An 8,794-nucleotide genomic window follows, 5' to 3' on the forward strand; every position below is an offset into this window, starting at 1 on the left:
TACCTGTTCCTGGCGCCATCGCTGCACGTCTGTTCCCCGACGCCGCATTTTCTTCCTGTAGTTAGCGGTCACCATTACCGCTCATTACAATAAGGAGTATGCGGCTCCACCCCTTTGGGAGGTGGAGCCGCATATTCATTACTGTAATGAGCGGTACCATGTGACTGCTCACTACAGGAAGAAGCTGCAGCGCCGGGGGAGCAGGTGAGTATAATTAGACAGCTCCCCCTCCCCTGCCGACCCCTGGGTATGACTCGAGTATAAGCCAAGAGGGGGACTTTCAACCCACAAAAGTGGGCTGAAAATCTCGGCTTGTACTCGAGTATATACAGTAAATGCAAATTATATCAACCAAAATTTACAACTAACGTGACTTACAGCTTGCAACGAAAAAATAAATGAATCAGTGAGCTACGTTGAAGTGTTCCAGAGTTAATTCCTCATAAAGTGATGCTGGTTAGATTTTAAAAATAAGGCTTGGTTATTAAAATACAAAGTGGCTTGGTGGGGTTAACGAACCCCAGCAATAAATAATGCAAAATCCTTTCAAATCTATGTGTCCTATATGATAAAAAGGGAACACATAGGTGTATGACACAAAAGGTAGTAATGATGAGTGAACGTGCTCAGATAGGGTGTTATTTGAGCATGCTCGGGTGCTAAGCAAATGACTTTATCGTGCTCGAAAAATATGTTCCAAGTTTACACGTTCATATATCCCGTGGCTGTTCGACCGCTGCAACACATGCAGGAATTGCTTAACAAATAGGCAATCCCTACATGTGTTGCGGCTGCCAAACAGCCGCAAGACATGCAGGAGTGGGGACATATTTTTCGAACACGCCACAGTCACTCGGTTAGCACCCTAGCATGCTCCGATAGAACCTTATCGGAATGCGTTTGCACATCACTAATTATAAACAATGTGAAAAAAATGTGTGAACTAAAATAATGTCACGCAGTAACCTATGTAGTATAGTGATGGCAGGCCCAGACAATCGGTCCAAATACTGGAATTTGCAAGGTGAGAAAAAAACGTCCAGAATCAAAGTTGCTACAAATTATGTTTATTCCAAAATCAGGAAGGTAACAAAAATGTTTTTGCGTTTTCGTTTTTTGCTCCCCTTCTTCTCAGAGCCGTAACTTTTTTTTTCTGTCAATATGGCCATGTGAGGGCTTATTTTTTGCTGGATGAGTTGTACTTTAGTACGACACCATTGGTTTTACTATGTCGTGTACTAGAAAACGGGGAACAAATTCCAAGTGTGGTGAAATTGCAAAAAAGCGCAATCCCGCACTGGCTTTTTTGCTAGGTTCACTAAATTCTAAAACTAACCTACCATTATGATTCTCCAGGTCATTACGAGTTCATAGACACCAAACATGTCTAGGTTCTTTTTTATCTAAGTGGTGGAAAAAAATGCCAAACTTTGCTTAAAAAAGCGCAATATTCCGATACCCGTAGCGTCTCCATTTTTCGTGATCTTCTGTTGTGTGAAGGCTTATTTTTTGCGTGCCGAGCTGATGTTTTTAATGATACTATTTCAGTGAAGATACCATCTTTTGAACGCCCGTTATTGCATTTTAATGCAATGTCGTGGTGACCAAAAAAAATGTAATTATGGCGTTTTTAATTTTTTTCTCGCTACGCCGTTTAGCAATCAGGTTAACTTTATTGGTGGATCAGGCGATTCTGAACTCTGCGATATCAAATATGTGCAGGTTTGATTTTTTTTTGTTTGTTTTATTTTGAATGGAGCGAAAGGGGGGTTATTTAAACTTATATTTTTTTAATTTTATTCATATTTTTTAATACATTTTTTTTTTTACTTTTGCATTGCTTCTATAGCCTCCATGGGAGGCTAAAAGCTGGCATAGCCTCATTGGCTCTGCTACATAGGAGCGATGCTCAGATCACTCCTATGTAGTAGAATTGCTGCAGTGCTATGAGCGCTGACCACTGGTGCTCACAGCAATCTGGCATCAACAACCATAGAGGACTTTAGGAGACCTCTGGTTGTCATGTATTGGTTGTCATGCCAATACATCACAGACCCCCAATCACGTGACGGGTCAGCGATGCGCGCATTTCCAGCCCGATGGCCGGAAGCGCTACTTAAATGCCGCTGTCAGAGTTGACAGTGGCATTTAACTAGTTAATTGCGGCGGGTGGATCGCAATTCCACCCGCCGCTATTGCGTGCACATGTCAGCTGTGCAAAACAGCTGACATGTCCCGGCTTTGAGGTGAGCTCATCGCCGGGGCCCACATCAAAGGGGGAGACACGATATGCGCAGTACTAGTACGGCACATATCGTGATGGGGTTAAAATATTTTCAACATGGAAAATAAAGGGTCATACAACATGTCAACCTGATATAAAGACATATATACTGTGTTGTGGATACCAATACATACGATTCTGGTATATAGCAAATTAGATAATACAATTATGCACAATGCTAAAATATAGTAAAACATATACTGGGTTGTGGAAATGTGATGAAAGTAAAACATACAGTGGGGGAAACAAGTATGTGATACACTGCTGATTTTTTTTTTTTTCTTCATACCTACAAAGAACAGAGAGGTCTGACATTTTTATCATAGTACACTTCAACTGTGAGATACAGAATCTAAAAATAAAAACCAGAAAAATCACATTATATGAATTTTAAATAATTAAATTGTATTATATTGCATGAAATAAGTATTTGATTATCTACCAACCAGCAAGAATTCTGGCTCTCCCAGACCTGGTTTTTCTTCAAGAAACCCTCCTACTCTGCACTCATTACCTGTATAAAAGACACCTGTCCACACAATCAATCACAATCCAACCTCTTCACCATAGCCAAGACAAAATTGGAAGACGCATAAGATGACTGTCACTGTTGCTCTGTCTTGGACGCCATGAAAGGTCTCGTCTCGTGAGTTAAGGTGATTCTGAGAAAGGTCAGGAATCGTCCAGAACTACACGGGAGGGCCTGGTCAATGACATGAAGAGAGATGGAACCACAGTCTCAAAGATTACCTTTGATAACACACTACACTACCATGGATCAAAATCCTGCAGCGATTGTAAGGTCCCCCTGCTCACAACAGTACATGTCCATGCCCATTTGAAGTTCACCAATGACCGTCTGGATGATCCAGAGGATGAATGGGAGAAGGTCATGTAGTCAGATGAAATAAAAATAGAACTTTTTGGTATCAATTCCATTTGTCGTGTATGGAGGAAGATGAGTACAACCCCAAGAACACCATTCCAACTGTGAAGCATGGTGGAGGAAACATACTTTGGGAATACTTTTCTGCAAAGTGGACAGGACAACTGCACCATATTGAAGGAAGGATGGATATATCATGAGATTTTGGCTAACAATCTTCCCTCAGTAAGAGCATTGAAGCTGGGTCTTCAAGCATGACAGTAACCCGAAACACATAGGGGAACTAAATAGTGGCTTCGTAAGCAGCATTTCAAGGTCTTGGTGTGGCTTAGCCAGTCTCCAGACCTGAACCCAATAGAAAATGGAAGCTGAAACTCATTTTTGTCCAGAGACCGCTCAGAATTCTGAAAGATCTGTATGGAGGAGTGGGCCAAAATCCATGCTGCAGTGTATGCAAACTTGGTCAAGAACTACAGGAAACGTCTGACTCAAAGGTTTATGTACTAAACATTAAGCTCTGTTTTTCTCTTGTATCAAATACTTATTTTATGCAATAAAATGCAAATTACTTATGTAAAAATCATGCAATGTGATTCTCTGGATTTTTTTGTTTAGATTCTTTCACAGTTGAAGTGTACCTACGAAACAAATTAGACGTCTCCATTCTTTGTAGGTGGTGAAATTGCAAAATCGGCAGTGTATCAAATACTTATTTTCTCCACTGTATACTGCATTGTGTATCAATGATATTGAATATGATTGAGGTATATAGTAGATTAAATAACGCAAATATATACAATGCACAGTGATTGTAGAAATAGGTGAAGTATGGTACGGTAGCAATATAAACTATACTCACTGCAGTAAGATAATCGGGGGACCGCAGGCAGTGTGGCGCCCACCCTGATGTGTGTGTTTCGTTGTTAATCTCCAGCTAATGGCTCCCTCAGTTAGGCAGCAGGAATCCGGCTGTCAATCAGAATGACGTCGAAGTCCCTCTGTCAACAGAGCGGAGTAGAAAAGAAACAGCCGCTCTCTTGACGTGACTTCAGCATAGGCAGCTGAATCCCCTGCAGGAGCGGTCTGTGACCTTTCTTTGTGAAGGAAGAATGGCGCTTGGCGCAACAGGTAGGTGGGTAGAAACTACCTGCTTGTTGGCACTTGGGCATATTTTTAGTTTTTCACAATGTCACTGATATACCCACTAAAGATCTGCAATATAGAAAAAGATCAAACCTGAAAACTCATTTCAAGTAAAGGTTTTCTGTTTTGTATTAAAGCTAAATGATTTAATGTACTGTATATTAGTAAACTGCTTATAATGTAACTAATTAAATATTTTCCCTTTATTCCCTCGAATGCATGAGTGTATAGTAATATATAATGGTAGTGTTAAAGGGAATCTGTCACCTCTAGGATGTTTATGACCTATTAATTTGGGCATAGAAGTAATAGACATGTTAAACTAGTCCTACCTGTATAACTCATATTAACGGTCTTCTTGAGAAATGTTATATTCTTTCTGCATGGTAATGATTTCATCCAGTCTCTGGGGCGTGCGGTGCATGGAAGAAATCCCTGCTTCCTGTCTTCCTTGTAATACTATCTCCCTCCCATGCACGTCAATTATGGCCCTGGAATCTTGCACCCTGCACTCCCTGAAAAATCCATACTTCCCTTTTATGGGCAGTGCATTTAGGGATCTTAAGCGCAAGCGCTGGCGCGTCACTGTGACCTTTCAGCGTGCATGATAAGGTGCTCTCCCCACTTACTCCCTGCATAGTCATAGCTAGGAACCATGTGTATATAGCGATGACTATGCAGGGAGGAAGAGGGGAGAGCACCTTTTTGGCGTACACGCCGGAGGTCACTGGAGCAGACATCGACTGCTCAGAAGATCCCTGAATTCAATGCCCATAGAAGAGAGGAAAAGGTATGGATTTTGGCAGGAGTGCGGGGCGCAGAATTCTGGAGCCATAACTGATGTGCATGGGAGGGGTAGTATTATAATGAAGACAGGAGGCAGGGATTTCTTCCAGTTTCCGCACACCCAAAGAAATCATTTACATAAAGACAGAATATATCATTTCTCAACAAGACCATTAATATGAGGCATACAGGTAGGACTAGTGTAACATTTCTATTACCTGTATGCCCATATTAGTAGGTCATATACATCCTGGGGGTGACAGATTTCCTTAAATGCTAATAAAAAAAAACTATTTATCCCCTCTCTGGATAATGTACCTTAAAATACAAAGTTAAATTGAATACACTGGCACTCAGGCCCCCAAGACAACAGTCCTCAGCTGCTGGAATCAAGACAGAAATGGTGCCAGATCTGCCAACTAGGAAGTTAAAAAATGCAAAAAGATGATGCCGCGCTAAAGGGTGGGTTTATAGGAAAAGGCAAGACTTGTGAACAAATTAATATAACGGGTGGTCATTCACTGGCCAAGTGGTTCTTGATAGCCCCCTTGTTCAAGGGGTTACCTCGTCTTATTCCTGACTCAAACACAAGTAATGGGTGCCCAAGGTTCACCTAGGAATGGGTGCCCAAGTTCCACCTAGACGGGTGCAGCTTGTACCAAAACCAAATGTTAAGGATGCGCAGTGAAGTATAGCTGCCAGTAATCACTAGGACCGACCGTGAATAAAACAGGTTATTTGAGTGCTGTGATTCCTCAAGAGTATGGTAGCGGTGGCAGAGGGGAATCACTAACCCACTGGTGCGTAAAACGTGGGAAGCACATGCGGTCACTGCCTTACCTGTGATGAGTCGGGTAGCGTGTAGTGCGGTCACATTCAAATTGGGTGCAAGTTTGTTCAGCTCCAGTGGTTGCTGAGAGTTAAGGAGCTGCAAGGGGCCGGGAGATGATGCGCTTAGCAGAGCCAGGGAAGCCAGTGGCGTCCCTGGATACAATGCAGGGAAAAAAGAAGGCCGACAGGCCCTGGCCACGTGACGTCACACTGAGCACGGAGCGGCGCTGGGATCAAGCGGGCTAACCAATGCGTTTCAAAAAACTGCATTCCTTGTCAGGGTTATCACCCACTGGAGGATCCCTTCTATATATACTATATGCGGACATGTGCTCCTTCTCTCAACCTCCCCCAGCTACACCAGCATTTAGAATTATAGCCTCCACAGATTCATTTGTTTGCCACTCATAATGATATGTATTGGTAACATTAATATACTTTTTGTATAACTTTCTGTATGGGCATAGGGTTCTAAATTCCAAACCTACTGCAAGAATTACCGTATATCTTATTTGTAAAAAGCTTGGGATGCACTCGTTACTTTTAAGCAAGGATGGTATAAATGTCAAGACTGCTCATATAGTAAAAATGATTGATTTGGTGTTTGGATGAATGTCTCAATGGATAATGTGTTGTTAATGATTAATGAAGTATGCTTGAGGCTGAAAGCAATATCCAAAATAGAACAAATTGACCCGAGTGGGGGGAAGGGTATTTTTAGTATATATATATATATATATATATATATATATATATATATATATATATATAAACAGATAAACTCTCCTTTATTTATGACATAGTTATTAAAGGACCTGACGCATAGTGCATGAGTCAAGGTGTCTAAAACATCACTCATTAATGAATGAAAATAAAGACTGCGACTAAAACCTCACGGTAATGGGCATATACGACGGCTCTAAAAGCATAAAAATGTGCAAGGCCACACACACCACCTTACAGTTTCGTGTGAAGCTAGTCTTGTGGATATAATTATACTAGAGGATACAAATGGTAAAAATATATATAAATATTTCAATATTTAAAAGGTCCATCTTATTACTCATAAATGTAGTTATGTTCACTCCTTGAGGTATTCATTACCACTTATTGGTGTATTTAGAAGGCGAACATCTCCAGTTCCTTGTTTAGGCCTTTTCGGGCCAATGAATCTAGGGTAAAAATTCATCCCTGGACATACATTTAATAAAATTGCCTCCTCTAGTGTTCTGGCGGACCACTTGTATGCCCTTAAATGACATTTCTTTAGTGGATTTATTATGTTTTTCTTTGAAGTGCCGTGAAAGCGGGTGCCCTGTATATCCTTTATGTACAGTTTTGGCCAAAAGTATTGACACCCCTGCAATTCTGTCAGATAATATAGAATAAGTCCGCAAGGACAGGGTCCTCTCCCCTGTGTACCAGTCTGTCACTAAATTTGTTTACTGTAAACGATATCTATAACTCTATATGTAACCCCTTTCTCATGTACACACCATGGAATTAATGGTGCTATATAAATAAACAATAATAATAATACTCAGTTTCTTCCTGAAATTGATTGCAATCACAAATTCTTTGGTATTATTATCTTCATTTAATTTGCCTTAAATGAAAAAATACAAAAGAGAATGAAGCAAAACCTTGATCATTTCACACAAAACTCCAAAAATGGGCCAGACAAAAGTATTGACACCCTCAGCCTAATACTTGGTTGCACAACCATTAGCCAAAATAACTGCGACCAACCGCTTCCAGTAACCATCAGTGAGTTTCTTACAATGCTCTGCTGGAATTTTAGACCATTCTTCTTTGACAAACTGTTCCAGGTCCCTGATATTTGAAGGGTGCCTTCTCTAAACTGCCATATTTAGATCTCTTCACAGGTGTTCTATGGGATTCAGGTCTGGATTCATTGCTTACCACCTTAGAAGTCTCCAGTGCTTTCTCATAAAACCATTTTCTAGTGCTTTTTGAAGTGTGTTTTGAGTCATTGTCCTGCTGGAAGACCCATGACCTCTGAGGGAGACCCAGCTTTCTCACACTGGGCCCTACATTATGCTGCAAAATTTGTTGGTAGTCTTCAGACTTCATAATGCCATGCAGACGTTCAAGCAGTGCAGTGCCAGAGGCAGCAAAGCAACCCCAAAACATCATGCCCGGCTTTGTGTACATATGACTCCTCCCACTTCGCTATGTGCAGGTTTGCATAGCTGGGAGCAAACCAGGTCCCCATAGCTGTACTCCACGTTTGCAAGAACTATTGATCCTCATACAAAAAATAATTATGCTACAGGATGAACTGGATGCATTCTTGAACAAATTCAACCTGGGTTGCTGTATAGGTGCCTAATAGATTGAGGTAGTAGCCTGCCACTTTGCAATCTTTCTCTTGATTAATACCGTATATAGTGATTTGATGTCCAACGTGCCTAAAATGTAGTTGGATTTCCAGTTGACCTGTTCTAGAATCTGTAGGACATGACCTGTGTCTTTGAGGTATGCCAGTATTAGAGACATATATTTCTGCAGATGAATGTCAACATACTTTAACCCCTTAAGCCCCGAGGGTGGTTTGCACGTTAATGACCGGGCCAATTTTTACAATTCTGACCACTGTCCCTTTATGAGGTTATAACTCTGGAACGCTTCAACGGATCTTGGCGATTCTGACATTGTTTTCTCGTGACATATTGTACTTCATTTTAGTAGTAACATTTATTCGATATAACTTGCGTTTATTTGTGAAAAAAACGGAAATTTGGCGAAAATTTTGAAAATTTCGCAATTTTCCAACTTTAAATTTTTATGCCCTTAAATCACAGAGATATGTCACGCAAAATACTTAATAAGTAACATTTCCC

At 40.8% G+C, this 8,794-nt stretch overlaps 1 long non-coding RNA gene across 1 annotated transcript in view; it reads right to left on the reverse strand.

Moving 5' to 3' along the window:
• Window positions 1-4,716, reverse strand: part of LOC138642547 (uncharacterized) — a 135,730-nt gene extending 131,014 nt beyond the window's left edge. The window contains exon 1 of the long non-coding RNA XR_011314056.1: window positions 4,646-4,716. This is a non-coding gene — a long non-coding RNA (uncharacterized lncRNA). The remainder of the gene's footprint in view (window positions 1-4,645) is intronic.
• Between the last annotated feature and the right edge of the window lie 4,078 nt (window positions 4,717-8,794).

This window comes from Ranitomeya imitator, chromosome 6 (assembly GCF_032444005.1).
Source record: "Ranitomeya imitator isolate aRanImi1 chromosome 6, aRanImi1.pri, whole genome shotgun sequence".
Classification (NCBI taxonomy): Eukaryota; Metazoa; Chordata; class Amphibia; order Anura; family Dendrobatidae; genus Ranitomeya; species Ranitomeya imitator.